General features: G+C 43.4%; 1 protein-coding gene across 3 annotated transcripts in view; it reads left to right on the forward strand.

Annotated features, from left to right (window-relative positions):
• Nucleotides 1–16,674, forward strand: part of LPIN1 (lipin 1) — an 83,856-nt gene that overhangs the window by 21,956 nt on the left and 45,226 nt on the right. For 2 of the 3 annotated variants that reach the window (XM_054195199.1, XM_054195201.1), the window contains exon 1: nt 11,066–11,216. The exons of the other annotated variant lie outside the window; for it this stretch is intronic. The gene's annotated coding sequence lies outside the window, so the exon portion shown is untranslated. Of the gene's footprint in view, nt 1–11,065; nt 11,217–16,674 lie in introns of those variants that run through there. 3 annotated transcript variants of the gene reach the window in all.

The raw sequence follows: 16,674 nt of genomic DNA on the forward strand, positions 1-16,674 counted from the left end.
AACAGGATAAGTCAGTGGTTAACTCCTGTCCACCTTCTGGTACCCAGCACAGCATGTCCAAGTGTCACCCTTTGGACACTGTGTTACTGTATGTCCACTGTGGTATTATTATTGCTGTGAGAGGTTGGGTGGCTCTGTGAAACTGGTGGCCCTCACATTTGGCCATCACCAGCAGGATAAGGATGGAAGCAGCAGAAAAATTGAGAAATCTGGCACTTGACCTGGGAATAGGAACAGAATCAGCAACGCTGTGACAAATGTGAGGTGCCAGGCACGTTCTAAACTAGGGAAAATGTGCCCAGACACCCCTGCTGCTGAAGGCAGAAAGCACGTCTTTGAGGTGGTGGTCTTGGAACACGGCCACGAACTGAACAGAAGAACCACTCAGGGGAAGTATTGAGAGAGGGAGAAGGGCACTTCCCACCCAGGTTATAGAGCTGCTACTGCTGAACGATTGGTGAAGGAGGAAAAAGACACAGATCCAGGAAACATGATGATTTCCTAAGCGACCCTGGACTCTATTCCTCAGCAGTGACCTACTCTTTCAGCGATGATGGGGCAGAATATTTAGCGGGTGATGTGTTTGAAATCACAGGTAGGATCACAGCATTTCTACACAGCACCAAGCAGTGCCACGTAGACACATCCGCTTAGCTGAACTATTGGAGTCACCATACAGCTCTGCGTAGGTTTCACAGGAGATGTATTAGCCCGGGTGGAGTATAATGTTAGCATAGCTATACTGCTATCTCATGTGGATCCCACTCAGGTGTTTCCATACAGCCTACACAGTGCAGTTTAGGATATACTCTATGGTTTACAGAGGAACCTTCCTGATCCAGGAGTCTATGGCAGCTTGCGTGTAGCTCCTCGGTGTGCTAGCTGGTTGGTACACCCTGGCAGCTCTTCAGTTTGGGTTCTGGCAGTTGTAGGTCAAGATTTCCATGAAGATGTGTCAGCTTTTACAAACTGAGAATGTAACCTTTATGATGAGTTGGATATTAGCAATGTCATGTAAACCGGACAGGTGGATAAGTCAATCAGGCAGTTTGAAATGAGGGTGGGGTTGGTTGGTGTTGGCAGGGGTTGGGTTTGCACATCCAATTCCAGTAGCTGAGCTATGCAGACCGAAAGGTACCTGGGAATTCAAAATGCCAGCAAAATAAACAAGGAAGGAACTCCAATTAGCAAAGGACAGCATATATGTAAAGCAATATTACAGATGTGATCTTTCCTTTCCAAACTTTGGGAACATTTGCATCTGCATTCTGGTGAGATTCTGAACAGGAACATCTCCGGGGTAACCAAAACATGTCACATGAACTTGTACTGTAACTTTGAAAGAACTGAGGATAATGCGTTCTTGCAGTAAGATTATACTTTAAGAAGAATTGGTTTATGTTTTATTTGGGCAAAATTTTGAATTATATTTTATATATTATTATTATGCTATTTGTCCTAGATTTCTCATAACGTAGTACAGAAATATATGAAGAAGAGGAGGAGGAAGAATTTTGTAATGTGGACATGCTACATTTAAAATGTGCTACAGAGAAGGGAGATCGTGGGAAATTAGCAAACCACCAATGATAAAAATATCCCAAAGATGTTGCAGATAAAAGATGTATTTGCACTAAGTGGTGCCTATGTCTGTACAGACAAGTTAGCAGCATGAAACAGAAAGTGAGAAAACCCTGTCAAACCGAATCTGCCACAGGAAGCAGAATTACACAGGATGAATTACATCTGACCTGGACAAGGAAGATGAGCAATGAGCATGATCCCAACCCCATGCAAGCAACATGCCAAACACGCAGGGTGAACGGGCTGGGCTGTCACCCAGGGCTGCCGGGGAGGGGCATCTGATATCACCGGGATGACTGCACAGGGAGGCTTTTTTGTTTGTGTCCAAATTGCAGTGTGGGGGTGGGCATGGGGAAAAACAGGGCGCCTGGAGAGTTCAGATCAGAAGCAGACATGTACCTTGACATGACTCTGAGCTACCTGTGGGTATGACTTTGTTTTTTATTCTATTAAATAGAATTGTTTTCTGTATTTTCTGACCAGGCCTTTGTCTCTTCTTGTACTATGGCAGAGCTTGATACAAAACACTATCCTCTTGCCTGTTCCAAGTCTTGCTATTTTAAAAAAAATTTCCACCTGTTTGTAACAATGAGCAAGACCCTTCACTTGTGTAATAGAGAGTTCACTGGCTTGAATGGGATTATGTCACTTTGTGGGAACTGAGCATCAGGCCTGCTACTTTTCAGACTCTAAACTCACTGGGATGGGAATTCTCTTTGCGCATGATATGCTGAACACAATATCGCTGATGTGCGAATAACAGTAAAACCAGCTCATGTTGCTTTTGTGGGCAAAAGCTGCTAGGTTTGAGAGACTGTTCATGGTATGTAGATTCGTCTGCAGTAAATAAACTGAAGGGTAAACTGTAACGGGGGCAGCAGGAATGGGGCAAAGTCTGTGGTGAATTGTCATATTTGCATAACAGAATATGTAAAGCATACAGGCCGCCAGCACAAAGGCTTTCTACAACAAAACATGCTAGACCTAATGAAATGGATTCCACTAATTTCACTGAAGTAAATGAATTCCATAGGCTTATGCAAAATGCTTGTTTTAAGAAACACCTCTGCCAAATTTATGTAACAGGGATAAATGATTTCCACAGCATGCTAATTCTTGAATGCAGCCATTTTCTTGAAATAACTCTGAAACAGAATTCTTTAAAAAAGTTCTTGTAGGTATGTGCAAGTCCTTGAAAGCTTTTTTTCAAATTGTGAAGAGAAATACATGGACACAGAGTTGACCCTCATTGGCTTTTATGTAAGGGTGGGATCTAGAGAACGATATGTAGAGCAGGCAGAGTTGATTACACGTTCATTTACAGTATTTTAGTACTGGACTAACTAAAATTGTTTCAGCTTTCTCAGTTCAACATTGAATTACATTTCCTTATAACAGATCATTGCCTCCTGAGAGCCATTCAAATACATCATACCTTCTGGTCAAGTTACATAGCCATAATACCCCCCCTTTAAGGCAGGAGTTTCACTTGCAAAAACTTTTGCGCCTTTTATACTTCAAGATTCTTTAATATTTCTGTCTTCGTTCAAATATTAATATTTGAATACTGAAACTTTCCATTAGGGAAAAAAATCTAATTTTTGCTCAGCTTTCAACACAACAGCGAAAATACTTCCTTTCAGTCCACAGACTGTAGTTCCTCCATTAAATACTTCGTTTTCCGAATCTGAATTGGATGATATACTCTTTGTCACAGCAAACCTAAGTTTAGTTTTACAAAGAATTTTTTTTAGACGGATGCAGATGAAATGCTGTTTAATTGCAGTTCTAAAATAACATCCATGACTATGTTCAGGGATTACAGTGCTGTAACACTTCCAGTGAGACTACACTCATTTTGACACCAAGAATATTTTGAGGGAAGCATTTTCTACTGAGTTACCAGGGACACTTTTCCCATTCAGAAATTTGAACATGAAACTGAAATAAAATAAAGTAGTATTTTAATGATTTTGCAAAGCCGATCACATCCGTTAACTATATTAGTGTTCCAGATGTAGAAATCATAAACATTAAGCCAGTTCCTCAGATAATGTCACATAGATATGCATGTCCTTACAGAAGATGTAAAGAAAGATAGCAGATACAAAACTGGAATAAATGACAATGTTCCTGCTTTAACAAACCTGACTTAGAAGTACCAGGGAGAGTTTTATAAGAGCCTTCAGCCTAAACCAGGAGAGTGAACTGCTTAGATAAGAGAAAGACTGCAGTAAACCACCCTATTCACTGATTAATCGCCCAGGCTTGATGCAAGTCATTAAAGAGAATTTTTTTTCCTGTGACTGTATGTGCAGGATTCATTTCTGTGCCTCGACTTGTTTCAAGGATTTCAACACAATCTTGATCATTAAATTTATCAGTAACAATATATTTCTGAGAACAAATCAGCCCACAAGAGTAAGACTAAGTCAGCCCTCACAGCAAGCAAGACTGAAAAGATCATTTGCTTAAGCCAAATGTATTTTTAAACATTATCATTGTTCCACACAGCTCAAGTTTTGCCTGAAGAACTTATTATCACAGGCATTCAAAGGATGACTGTACTTTAAATCCAGAACAAGTACAGTCCTTAGCCTAAACCGTAATCACTAAAATCCCCAAGAATGGAATTGCAAAGAAAATGCCTCTAAGACAGGTTATCCTAAACCAGTATCTCACCTCTCCCCGCAAATCACCTGATACGGAGTCTAGAGGTAAAAGATCAGAGAGATCTGAAATCTGTGCTGCCAGATTAAGGCATCCTCACCGCTCGGCACATGAGAAGGAATGAGAAGACAGCGTGGAAACACCTGAAGGCCAAAGTTCTTGAACAGACTTGCACCCTTGTGCCTGCTTCGCTGTTACAGAAAGCCTTGGGGAGGGCAAACAGGTGCCCTTCAGCTGGAGGCGCAGGATCCACACCTGCTGCACAGGCTGAATTGGGAGAAGTGGTAAAGTGCCCTTTTAAATGATACACACAGACTTTTCAAAAAAATGCCCTGACCTGGGTACATTCTACCACTTCAAATACTCAAGCAAGTTGAGACCTAGTGAGAGCGAGAAAAAAAAGAAGTAGCAGCGGGTTGGATTATCTCACTTTTTTTCAGCAAAATTAATACACAAGGGCTGAAGAGGGGAACTTTTGGGCAAAGGCTACAGAGGCCTCCCCCGTCGGTTCACTGGTGTGGGAGAAAGCAGCCAGGGTCTGCCTCTCCTCCCGACAATCCTCCTGACAGCCTGCTCACAGTCCTCCATCGGCCTCTTTTTTGAGGGAGGATTAAAACCCTTTTCATCCAGTTTATATGACAGCCTGAACTCATGACAGTACCTGAGATAGTGCAGAATTTTCTGACTTCAAAGCCCAGCAAACCTGCTTCTCGTAACAACAAGCAAGGGACAGAGCGTACCTTCATTCACCAGGAGCCACCCACAAAACAACCACTTTTATACCCTGGTCTGCAAAGAAGTGAAGATTTTTTCTGTCACAGTAAGAAGCACCAAATATTGTTACTTCTATATAAAACTGATTTTAGACACTTTACTGTCTCAGTGGAGTCACAGAATGAACTTCAAGCTGAGCTCTATAGCACTTCATGCTTAGCCTACCATAAGAAAAAACTTTATACAAAGTATCTCTTTGTCTTCCTATTATCTTGACTATACCTGTTATATCTTTGCTAGCTACAAGAAAGAGGGACTAGTTTGCATATTAAGGAGGTAACAATACAGTGAACTAATCAAGATGTGCTGCTTTACAACCCCTGAGCAATAACTTTCAGAACCTGTTTGCGAGGATAATTCAATATCGGAAGAGAGTCTGATGTAGAAATTGCAGCCGTGAGGCTGAGAAGAAAGCAACAACCTTCTCAACAGAAGGAGCTGGTTTCCAAATGCCTTTTCCTCTTCAGGATTAAGACTGCTGTTTTAGTTTGCAAAAGTTGCAGGAATAGTAAAGAAAAGATTATACCCTGGGAAGTAGAGCAGCTTTGTTTGAAGTTCTCAAAGGCTGTTTCGTACTGTTTTGTTCTAAACAAATAATAATGGTCAACTTGCTTTTGATTGGCTGTGCTTTGAAAACAGTATTCTGGGCAAAAGCTTTGCTAGGCATGCATAGATTTACCAGACTGATGAAAAGCTAGCTTTGGCGTTTCAGTCCAAAACAGGACAGAGAGGTCTTCCAAGGAGTTGTGCATGATCTCCCATTTCTTGTATGTGTGTGCATTTAAACACCAGGATGTATTTTGCCTGAGCAGAGCACAGGTCTGTGTTTGAACATGCCTACGCAGGAATTCTGGGCTTTGGCTGGAGAAAGAACATGTTGATGATTTCACTGTTATGCCCTTAATCTCATACACTGTGATTGCTTTGCTTTATCAGGGCTCAAGATTTTCTAAGCTTTCTAAGATTATATTTAGGGAGCTCAAGCCTGGTTATTTACAGATTTGGAGCTAAATTACTTTCTGATGAGATTGGACTGGTACAAGTGGATCTCCAGCAGGGTTGATATATTTAGCCCCTCTTGTTCCTATATTTAAGCATTCCTACGCTCTTTTGATTTGACTGTTTTTGAATCATAGGAGTGAATAGATGCCTCTCTTTCTCAGTAGCCAAGTATTTTGTAGCAGAGAACTGAGTTTTGACTGTGGAAAGGGCTCCTAGGATATAAAGAAAGCAGTGAGGTTTTCATGGTTTTGCAAGGCTGGATGTGGATCTAGAGGAAAAAGAAAGGCTCTTTTGAGAATTTTCATCATCAAGACTTGTTATATTGTGAGAAGGAAAAAAAACCTTGTCTGGTAGTTTGTTGGCTACAGATCCCCTTTTTTTGGGACTGTATTTTCAGTAGGGGGCAGGGGGGAAACAGTGTATCTGTCACAAAACCAAGTCTGAAAGTACTTGGTTCAAAATCAAGTTTGGTTATGCAATGCAAGCCCTGACAGCAGGAGAGCTGATAAGCGTGTTATCGTTACAGATGAGCATTTTGGTACATGACCAGTGCCTCCTGCACGGCCCCTAATTCCCACTGCAGCAGTTCCTGGAAAATCACAATCCCACATTTGATCATTTGACAAAATAATCCTCTCAGTTTCCCTTTTCACCTGTCACTCCCCTGCCTCATTGATGACTTAAACTTTATGGTACTTCTGATGACATGACAGCCCTCCTGAGGATGATGTCATCATCTCACCTCTTAACCATGAGGCCAAAGAAGGAAGTTAAGAAGTGATGTCAGAAGTGTATTGGCTAGCATGCGCAACTGTCAGTGGACAATTACAACACTCGCGAACTGTGACCCTATGGAAAGCAAAATCCAGAAGCTAAGGCTGGCAAAGTGCAAGGAGCTCAGGTAGGGCAGAGTGGATGGCTGGTGGATGGCCAGAAGCACCTGCCTAAAATGTGACAGATCGAACACCAAAAGCAAGATGGTTTCACATGGAATAAAGTATAAAATTTGTCCTATATGGCTTTATGCTGGGCAAGGACAGCATTCTTTCTCTTTTCAAAGTAAGTTGTTTACTACTTGGATCTTCAAGCACCTGATACAGTGTGAAAAGTTGAACCCCAGAATAGAGACAAAGCAAAACCAGCAGGACAGAAAAAAATTGGCAACATGTTAAAGTCAAGGGGCCAAATGTTTTAGAAATATCTGCAACTAAATAACTTCTAGTTTTTCTAAAAAAAGTCCAACCCCCCCTGCCAAAGCAGGGTCACCTAGAGCAGGTTGCACAGGAATGCATCCAGGTGGGTTTTGAATGTCTCCAGAGAAGGAGACTCCACCACCTGTCTGGGCAGCCTGTTCCAGCACTCTGCCACCCTCAAAGTAAAGAAGTTTTTCCTCATGTTGAGATGGAATTTCCTGTGTTCCAGTTTGTGCCCATTGCCCCTTATCTTGTCCCTGGGCATAACTGAGAAGAGTCTGGCCCCATAGTCTTGACACTCGCCTTTTAGTTATTTATAAGCATTGATGAGATCCCCTCTCAATCTTCTCTTCTCCAGGCTAAACAGACCCAGGCGTCTCATAAGAGAGATGCTCCATTCCATTGTCAATCTTCATAGCCCTCCACTGGACTCTCTCCAGTAGTTCCTTGTCTTTCTTGAACAGAGGAGCCCAGAACTGGACACAAAACTCCAAATGTGACCTCACCAGGGCAGAGTAGAGAGGGAGGATGACCTCCTTCAACCTGCTGGCCACACTCTTTTCAATGCACCCCAGGATTCTTGGCCACGAAGGTACCTTGCTGGCTCATGGTCAACTTGTCCACCAGGACTTCCAGGTCCTTCTCTGCAGAGCTGCTTTCCAGCTCTGTGAACCGGCTGCTTTCCAGCAGGTGAACACCTAACCTGTACTGATGTATGGGGTTATTCCTTCCCGGGTGCAGGACCCTACACTTGCCCTTGTTGAGCTTCATTACATTGAACTTTTCTATTTACTGAATCATTTTCACATGCACCGTGTGCATGCATTAACAATTGCAGTCATTCATGACCCAGGTACTCCCTGCCTGAACATGAACTCCAGTTTTAGTGGGGGAAATGCCAGACATTACTGATAATGCATTAAATAATTAACTTTTTGGTTTGAGTGGTTATTTTGCTCACGGGCAACATACTTGCCAGGAAAATCTAGTGTCCCGAGCTAGAATTTAAGGCATTTTTTTTTTCCCCTGCATGAACTTACGTACTGCTCTCGAGGAATCTGTTCTTGAGTTTTACTAAACTCTTCTCTGCTTGCAGATTTTATTTTTTTTAAGCCATTTTTATTAATTTACAGAAGACTACGCAGCTCAATTTTCCTCTTACTTATATTTTCATAGTAACTATTAGCCCAGATGATAGGCTAGAACTCCACTGTGCCAGAACTGTACAGAGAGTGAATATGTAAACCATAAGCTCTTTGGGACAGGAATCACGAGTTAGGTAATAATGGATGGATATAAACAGACCAGTGAAGGAGAGGAAAGAAAAAGATTCCATGAGCAGGCCCTCGAAATTTGTGGACAGTTTTAATTCAAACCTTGGGAAACAAATCTGCGTTGCCCAACACGACACCTCCACAAAGAAACCTGTCAAGGGGGAAATGTTACAGGAAGAAAATGGTAATAGTTCAGAACTTCACCATTCCTGAGGGTGTGGAACTGATACCACCAGGGACTGTTCTCTTGCAAGGGCAAAGCACTGCCTTCTGACCACACTCCCCCAGACATCTAGTTTTGTGGAGTAATTCCAGATTACTTTTGAGGAACTGTCCCTGACCATAGTGTCCCTCAAACTCTGCACTGGGCTGAGCCAAAACTACAGCTATGACCATGCTAAGGCTTGGAAGGTATGGAAGATTATGCTTGGTCCTCTATATAGCCATAACTGGTGAGAATAGTTATGAGCTGAAGTGCAGCAGTAAGGATTTCAGAATCAGTTGGCAGAGGTTGTTCCAGAGAAATAATCTGAAGAACACCGCTGTGCACCATGGTCACACCATCACTAAGAGCAGAGTGAAAAAGCACGGAAGGACAAAGCCCTGCTGTTAATGGAAGCTTACTCTTGCTGTGCAAGCATTTGGCACTTTCCACAGCATCTTGTGTGTATCATGGCTTTATTTACACTGCACCGTAGGAAGAGAAAACATGACCTCGCACATGGAACCATTAAAAATGTAGAGCATTATTCTGTGGGTTATTTTACGTCAAGCAGCAGATGGTTGGACATGATAAATAACTAAACACAATACAGTACTTCCAAAGCTGAGGCTCTAGCTTCTGGATGTCTGAAAGCAGCAGAGAAGGGTGGGTGTTGTTGAGACTGTGGAAAGATAGTGGTTTTGATTCAGTGTGTTACTATCATGTTTTTATTTTAGTAGAGTAGTGAAAGACTGTAATGGAACAATATGTCAGAGCAGTCCAGGATGGTGATGGCTGGAGGATACCACCCCCTCGGAGAGAATGCAATATGGGATCGTATTCCACACAAATGTGGTGGGCAGAGCACTGGTCAGGATCTGCAGCTGGCACAGATACAGCTTCTTGTATTTTCATCAGGGGCAGGATTATTTACCAGCACGTCTCACTGCCTGCTGACTGCCCACTGACAAAGGATTAGATACGATATGCCTGGGAAACGAAACTGCAGGTATTTCTGGGCTCAGTTGCATATTATTTTCTCTTTGGAATTAAGTAAGCACCCTTGTTTGCAGTGCCCAGGCAGAAACTGTCTTCACTGACTTTTTTTGTTCGAAAACTGAGGTGAACTCACTAGTGTGGCTGTGTAACTGGGAATGGAGGACAAAAAGAAGCAGGGATTCGAGTCTGTGAGCGTGCACCAGACCCCATCAGCCAGCGGCTCTGCCGTAGCTGTGTGCTGTGCAAAGCCTAGCCAACATGGAGACAGAGTAAACACAACTACAGGAGGAAGAAGTGCCAAAAAAAACCCCAAAACAGTTTGAAGGATTACAATTGGGGTGATGACCTAGAGGAGATTCCACTGAGATTGTTTTACAGTATAACTGGAAAGATAACAGAAAATGGGAGGTTTAAGCAGTAATTACTTGACAAGGAACTCTTCCCAGGCTTCACCTGTGTGTACGTTTTGGGGACTAGAACACACAGATGCACCAAATCCGGCTCCGAAAAGCTTGTTTTCAAGCCTAAGATTAGAAGGCTCTTCTTCAGTTGATGAACTTTGATCCTTATTTTGTGTATATTCTTTGTCCTCTTTTTATTGTGTTACTCGGTTCCTGCTCATTTGTTTTGCACTTAGCACCACCCTCTTAGCAATGTCTTCTGCAAACAGACTGGAAAAAGCCTGGAAGATTCCTCCATCAGTTCATTTTTATCATGGACATCCACTTCCTTATTTAGTTGTGTAAGGCACTCAGAGTAAAAGGAGGTTGCAACATAATTTGAATGGAAAAGAACTACTATCTGGTGGAAAAACTCTATTTCATCACATTTATTTACGGCAATAAAGCATACGATATTGAAAGAAGTGCTTCCTGTGGCCATGAGCGTTGTGCTCTGGGAACACTAGCTTCAGTCGCTGCCTCTCAAAGACCTGCCCAGCAGTCTGGGAGGAACGATTCCCTTGACCGCTCTCTGGTTTTCCCACCTACAAACGGGAATAAAGATGCCTTATTTTGATAAACACTTTTGAAATTTAGTGAAATGAGCTGATAAAAAAATAAGCTATTTCTGTGAGCTGCGCCGCGGCTCCGCCAGGCCGCGGGATCACCTCAGCGAGCCGCCTCCCGGCGCTGACTCAGGCCGCGGGGCCCAACGGCTGCCGCGCGAGGCCCAACGGCCGCCGGGGCCGTTCCGCGGTCCGCCGGCTCCCGGCCCCGCTGATGCGGGGAGCGGCGGCGGCGCTGCCCGGCTTCCCCCGGCGGTCGGGAGGCGGTGTCTGGTCTGTCCCCGATGCGGTACACTGCCGCCATGCTCCGGCGGGAGGCGGGTCAGGCAGGGACAGCTCCAGCGCCCGTCCGGGGCGCTCGCCCCGCCCCGTCGCGCCTCACCCGGGTGCTGCGGTCCCTCCTCCGGGGCGGCACCGCCGGGCAGCCGAGCAAGTCCCCGTCGCCGCGGCGGGCGGCGCTCACAAAGGCGGCGGCGGCGAGCGGAGCCGGCGGCAGGCGGCGGGAGGCAGAGGTGGGTGCCGGGGCTCGGGGCGGCCGCTGCGCCGGGGGAGCGGGAGGAAGGCGAGCACCGCTCCCCGGCCCCGAGCTGGGCGGGGAAGGCCGGGCTTGCCCCACCGAGCGTTGGAGCCGCTGGAGGCAGCGGGTCCCTCCGGCCTGGGCATCCCGCCGGTGCTGGATGCTTTTTCCTTGCCGAGGAGTCTGGCTTTTGGGGGTGACAGCAAGCGGCGGGGCTGCGGGGTTCATCAGGGGTTGACAGGGCTTTGTGCCGGGGAGGTTAGAGGGAAAGGGGGAATGTGATGCTTTCGCGGTTTGTCCTCAGAGGGAGGCCCCCGGCGCTGGGCAGCGGAGGGGGGTGTCGGTGTGGGGTCCCCGCTCCTGCCGAGCGGCGTGAGCTCGTCGAGCCCAGCGCCCCTCTGTACGCTACTTCCCCTTCTGCGTTGGAGAGGATATTTCTCCTCCCTTTGGCTGGCAGCTGCTGATGCAAATTGCTGCATTAGTACCACTGCTTCGCTAATACTTTCCCTGAGATGGAGTAATGAAAGAGGTAACAGGCCAGAGGGATTTAATGGCATAGCAGAGCGTGGCTGGCAGCAGTGGGATTGCTATATATGAAACCAAACTTTCAGATATTTCAGGTTTCTTTGATGTGATTCCCTCCCCGCCCACCCCAAACGGCTGTTAGTTTTTCTATTGATTACTGTATCTCCTCTACCTTCAAGAAGAGAAAGTAAAAGACAATGTATCTTGTGGAGAGTGGTGAGGGGACAAAGCTGTGCAATATTTTTGTTATCTCTATCAAAAAGAGGAATTGTGTAGAGGCCTGTACTAACAACAGGATCTCAGCATTGATATTGCAGACTAACTAGCAGTTCCTTTTTCTTTTCACATGTTAAGTCATTGACTTCGATAGATCTGTTGACCTCTGATTTGGTTCGCAGTCTGGATGGTGTTTTGGAGTGGTTTGTTTATTTTATTTTCTGGGTGGCTTTATCTGTGTCTTTGCTGTCTTAGGAAACAATTACCAACAAAAATGTACATAGATAAGGTTTTGCTGTTATCAGTATACCCAGTTAGAAATAAGATGGATGTACTACTGTAATAGCAGGAAAATGAGCCTAGTTCCGTGAAGGCAACTGGAGAAAAAGTGGGGAGACGCTGAAGGAAATAAGATGGGAAAGACACAATTATGTTATGATTTTAGGAATAAAGCCATCAAAATAGCTTCTAATGGTTTTAGTTACTCTCTGCTTTTTTGATAGCTCCAATTCACTAATACAGACTACCAGATAATATCTATTTACCTGACTCAGTGTGGTCTGTTTGTAAGGGAGTTGGGCAAGTTTTAGTCTTTGGCCCTTTTCCATACCTGAGGATGTGCAGATGCACACATTTGTTTATCTATGAACATACATACACACAGCAATCATCGAAAACCATTGAAATACTTTAAACTCTGAAAAAGTGGAAAATGTAAAGTTATAGCCTAACAAACAAATTTGTTTTCCAGTCCCACTGAAAGAAAGGACGCCAAGTCACATGAGGTGTCAGCATAGAGTAGAGCTACTGTGTACGTAGAGCTACTGCTGTACTTCCACTCTGATTTATGTTCCTCCTCTGACATCAGAACAGTAACACAGGGCAGCACAGTACATGTTCTACCATATAATCTCCAGTTATTTCAAAAGTTCTTGGTTTCAAGCATCAGTTTGTACTTTTCAGTTTTTCATAAAGTTTGATCTTATTTATGCAGCATCAGTCCAAAGGGGTGTCAGCCCTTCTTTTCATTCCCTCAAAATGTCTCTGTGAGGAAGGTACAGTTGGGAAGTTGAGGCACAGTGAAACCAACGGAAATGTGGAAGATCTCCCAGGAGATCTCTGGGAAAGGAGGAGACAAGTCTTGAGATATGATTTCAAGATTGCCTGAAATGCAAAAAGAGGTGGCCCTTGTACTACCCACCACTGACTCTTTCTCAGCTTCGCTCTTTATTGCCACTAGCAATTGTATGGGTATGTGGTGAGTCAGATCATCCCATTGATCCAGCTGGAATTTATTTTTGTAAGGCTTTAGTGGTGTTAGTTTTCGGTGCTGACACAAGAGCAAAATTTGGGAGGGTTGAGAATGGACAGTTGGGAGGTTGGTGTGGGACCATGGTTGTACGCTTCAGCTGGTCATGAAATCATTCTCTTGGACTCTTGAGTGCCAATCCGATACCCGGACTGTGGGACTATAGGCCAGCTCTCCCTTCATTTGAACATGAGGGTTCATTACAGGCAAGTTTTAAGTCTTCAATTTGAATTTTTGATTTCAGCTGCTCTCAAGAAAATATTCTGTCCTTTATAGGGGCTTTGTGAAGCATTGGGCCAAGTAATGTTTCAGCTATTTGAAAGACAGTGCAATACCAGAACCAAGTGAATAGTCATCTCATAGTCAAAGTCCGTATCTGTGAGTGAGTGGGTTCTGGGAGGGACCGGCAGCTTGGAAGATAAGTTTGACATTTGATCCATTTGACTCTCTGGCCACTATAAGAAGTCACAGTTTTTGGCACTGGCTGTGGCTAACTTGAAATAGGAGTCAAATAGTTCCTTATAGAATTAAGCCCAGAATAACCCCAACCGTAAAATATTCCTGGAGATTTGGCTGGCAGGAAGCAAAGTGCTCTTACTCTGGTGTAGAGCCAGCCACATGCTGCATGTTGCTTTCTGATTTGGGACAGAGAAGTCAACTGCACCTCTCTCCCAATTGACCAGATGTATTGTCAAATCACCTGCAGGAATGTGGTCTGTCCCATGCTGCTGTGACTATGGGGAAGTCTGGAAAAAATGTGCACGTAATCAGGTTTGGACAGAGTTTACTGTCCTATTTACAGAACAACAAGAATTACGCTGCTCAGCAGAGTGCTCTGGAGTTCTCCCTCAACAACTTATCCAAATCAGGGTCGTGGCGGCTTATGGCTCCCTTCAAGGTCATGTGTCCAGGGTCTCCTTTCCCAGGAAAAAGAATATGCAAAGAGAGTGCTTGTCTGTGTCTCACTCTGATGAGCTTGGCATGCTGCAGGTGAGATGTAGCCACAGTGATAGATGTTGCTTGAAACCAATGGGAGTTAAAACACCCTCTAAGATCTAAGCCATAGTAACTTGCCCAAGACTGTGTGGGAATCTTGTAGGAATGTAGGGACCTAAACTAAGGTCTCCTAAAGTCCTGTGCAGTGCCTTCAGTGCTCCTCTAGAGAAGGTTCTGGCTGGGAATTTACTCGAAAAAGTGGGATGGGAATTCATGACAGTGACCTTGGGTTGGATTTATGTAGAAGCTAACAAATAGTTAAGAAAAAGGCTTTCAGAAGTTCTTAATGATTTTCAGTTTCCAACCAGAAGTGAGTTAAAATATTAAGAGTTTTGAATGTGGTATCACGCAGCATGAGTGACTTTACAATGTGTTTACCATTTACTAATAAACAGAAGTACCTCTTTTAAAAATAATAGAATGATAGTTATTATGAGCTTTTGTAGTGAAGAAGCCATCATTACTATGGTTATAGTACAAACATGAACGGCTCAGCTTAATTTTGAAAAAAATTCATCTAGGGTATCTTAATCTAAAATATTTCCTTCTCTCCCCTACAGTTTTATCATAAATCTTTTTTTAGAACTAACCTCTGATAATGCTTTTTATGGTAAAGAATATGCCAATAGTAAAGTTCCATTAATTGCTGTAGAGGGAGTTCATGTTCAATACTACAAACAAAATTGAATTGCTTCAGACTCAAGAAAAAAAGATCTGATATGTAATAGAAGAGTGGTAGGAAGCGCCTACCTAGTAGTCTTTGAAATGTTGTCATTTACTTTTTTGTAAATGAGGAATAATTCTCTTGAAGGGGCCACAGTCTGATTCCCAAATATAGTCTGGTCTCTCTCAAGCTTTACATCTTCAAAACAGAAATCAAGGGCAGATCAGGGGGCCAGATGGATCAGGTTTGTAAAACTGTCATAGCTTCAGTGTCAGCAGCAGAGCTGCAGTGATTTATTTTAACTGAACACTGGCCCATCAGTTTGTGGCTCCCTTTCACCGTTTTGCAAGTTGTATGGAGAACTTCTTAGGAAAGTCGATTTGTTTTGTCGATTTTTTTTTTTTTTTTTTTTTTGTGTAACCAAAAGGTGTGTCTGTATGTGTTGTTTTTCTTTGTGCTAAGAATTTGGTTTGTGTTATGTTTACCATTGCTGCAAATCTTCCTCTCATGGCCTACAAAACCAGCTCACAGTCTTAACTGTAGAACCTGAGAAAAGGGGCTGAAAGGGACCTGAATGTTACATCCCTGCTAGTGAACGTTCTTGGCAGCCAGACCAGCTAGCACCACCTGTCCACATCTTCTCTATAAAGCTCTCTTAACCTTTAAAAGAAAGTGACTACTTCTAAACGGGCCATGGAAGTAGTCCCTGGTCCATCTTACCTCATTAGCTGTGCTTGGGAATTGTTGGGAGAGTGCTTATTGGCCTATGCCTAAAGTGTACCAGAAGCAGATTTTGTAATTTAAATAAATTCAGTATAGATGATCAAATTGTAACGGTCAGGTCTGTGATGTGATATGGTTTGGTTTACTGCTTCGGACACAGGCACAGTGACAATCCCTGTCCCAAAGATTACAATTACCGGTTCCTAAACCAGTCCCAACAGCTGTTTCTCCTGCTTTTCAAAATTTTCTGTGCTGGAGATTTCATATCTTCCAGAGTATGTGTGTTCCAGTTTTAATTACCCTTACATGCTACCTAAATCACGTTGTTTTTTTTTTTTTTTCCAAAACCTGTCTGTCTTTAGAGCATGTTGAATAGCACTTGTATTTGTAAGTTATTTGGACATGTGTGGATAGCTAACCTGTTATTCATTGTGTTGTGGCACCTGAGGAGACACTGGGTCTCGCAAAAGGAGAAAAAGGCCTTTAGTTCCTTTGACTTCCAGTATTTTATTTTACAAAATACGGTAAAAAAGATGACATGGTATAGGCAAGAGATGGTCTGTAAAAAACAGGCCACAAAGGGTACAATTACTAGCCTTTTCAGAGGAATTAGGACATAGTCTGGTGTACCTGTGTGAAAGAAGTGGATTATCTAGTGACAGTGTGTTTGATCTTACTGCAGCATCCAGTAGCACGTGACTTTAAAGAATTAGCTTTGTTAGGTCAATCTTTGTTAAGTTAATAAATCAGTTAAGTAATAAGGGAACACCTAGCTATTTGTTTTTCACTTTTCCACAAGATGATCAATTCTGAAAAATGAGTGCTGTCTTTAACAATCAAAAGAGTTGGAAATTTTCTGAGCCTCCTGGCAGGTGGTGCTAGTTAAATTGACATTAAAAATTATACTAGAAAATACTTTTAATTTCATAATGGGTGCATAATGTAGAACTGTAGAGTGTCTCCTGGCAAAGAACAAAACTCAAGCCATTTGAAAATCCTGACAGAAGCAGTACAGACTGT

The sequence above is a fragment of the Rissa tridactyla genome, chromosome 3 (genome assembly GCF_028500815.1).
Source record: "Rissa tridactyla isolate bRisTri1 chromosome 3, bRisTri1.patW.cur.20221130, whole genome shotgun sequence".
Classification (NCBI taxonomy): Eukaryota; Metazoa; Chordata; class Aves; order Charadriiformes; family Laridae; genus Rissa; species Rissa tridactyla.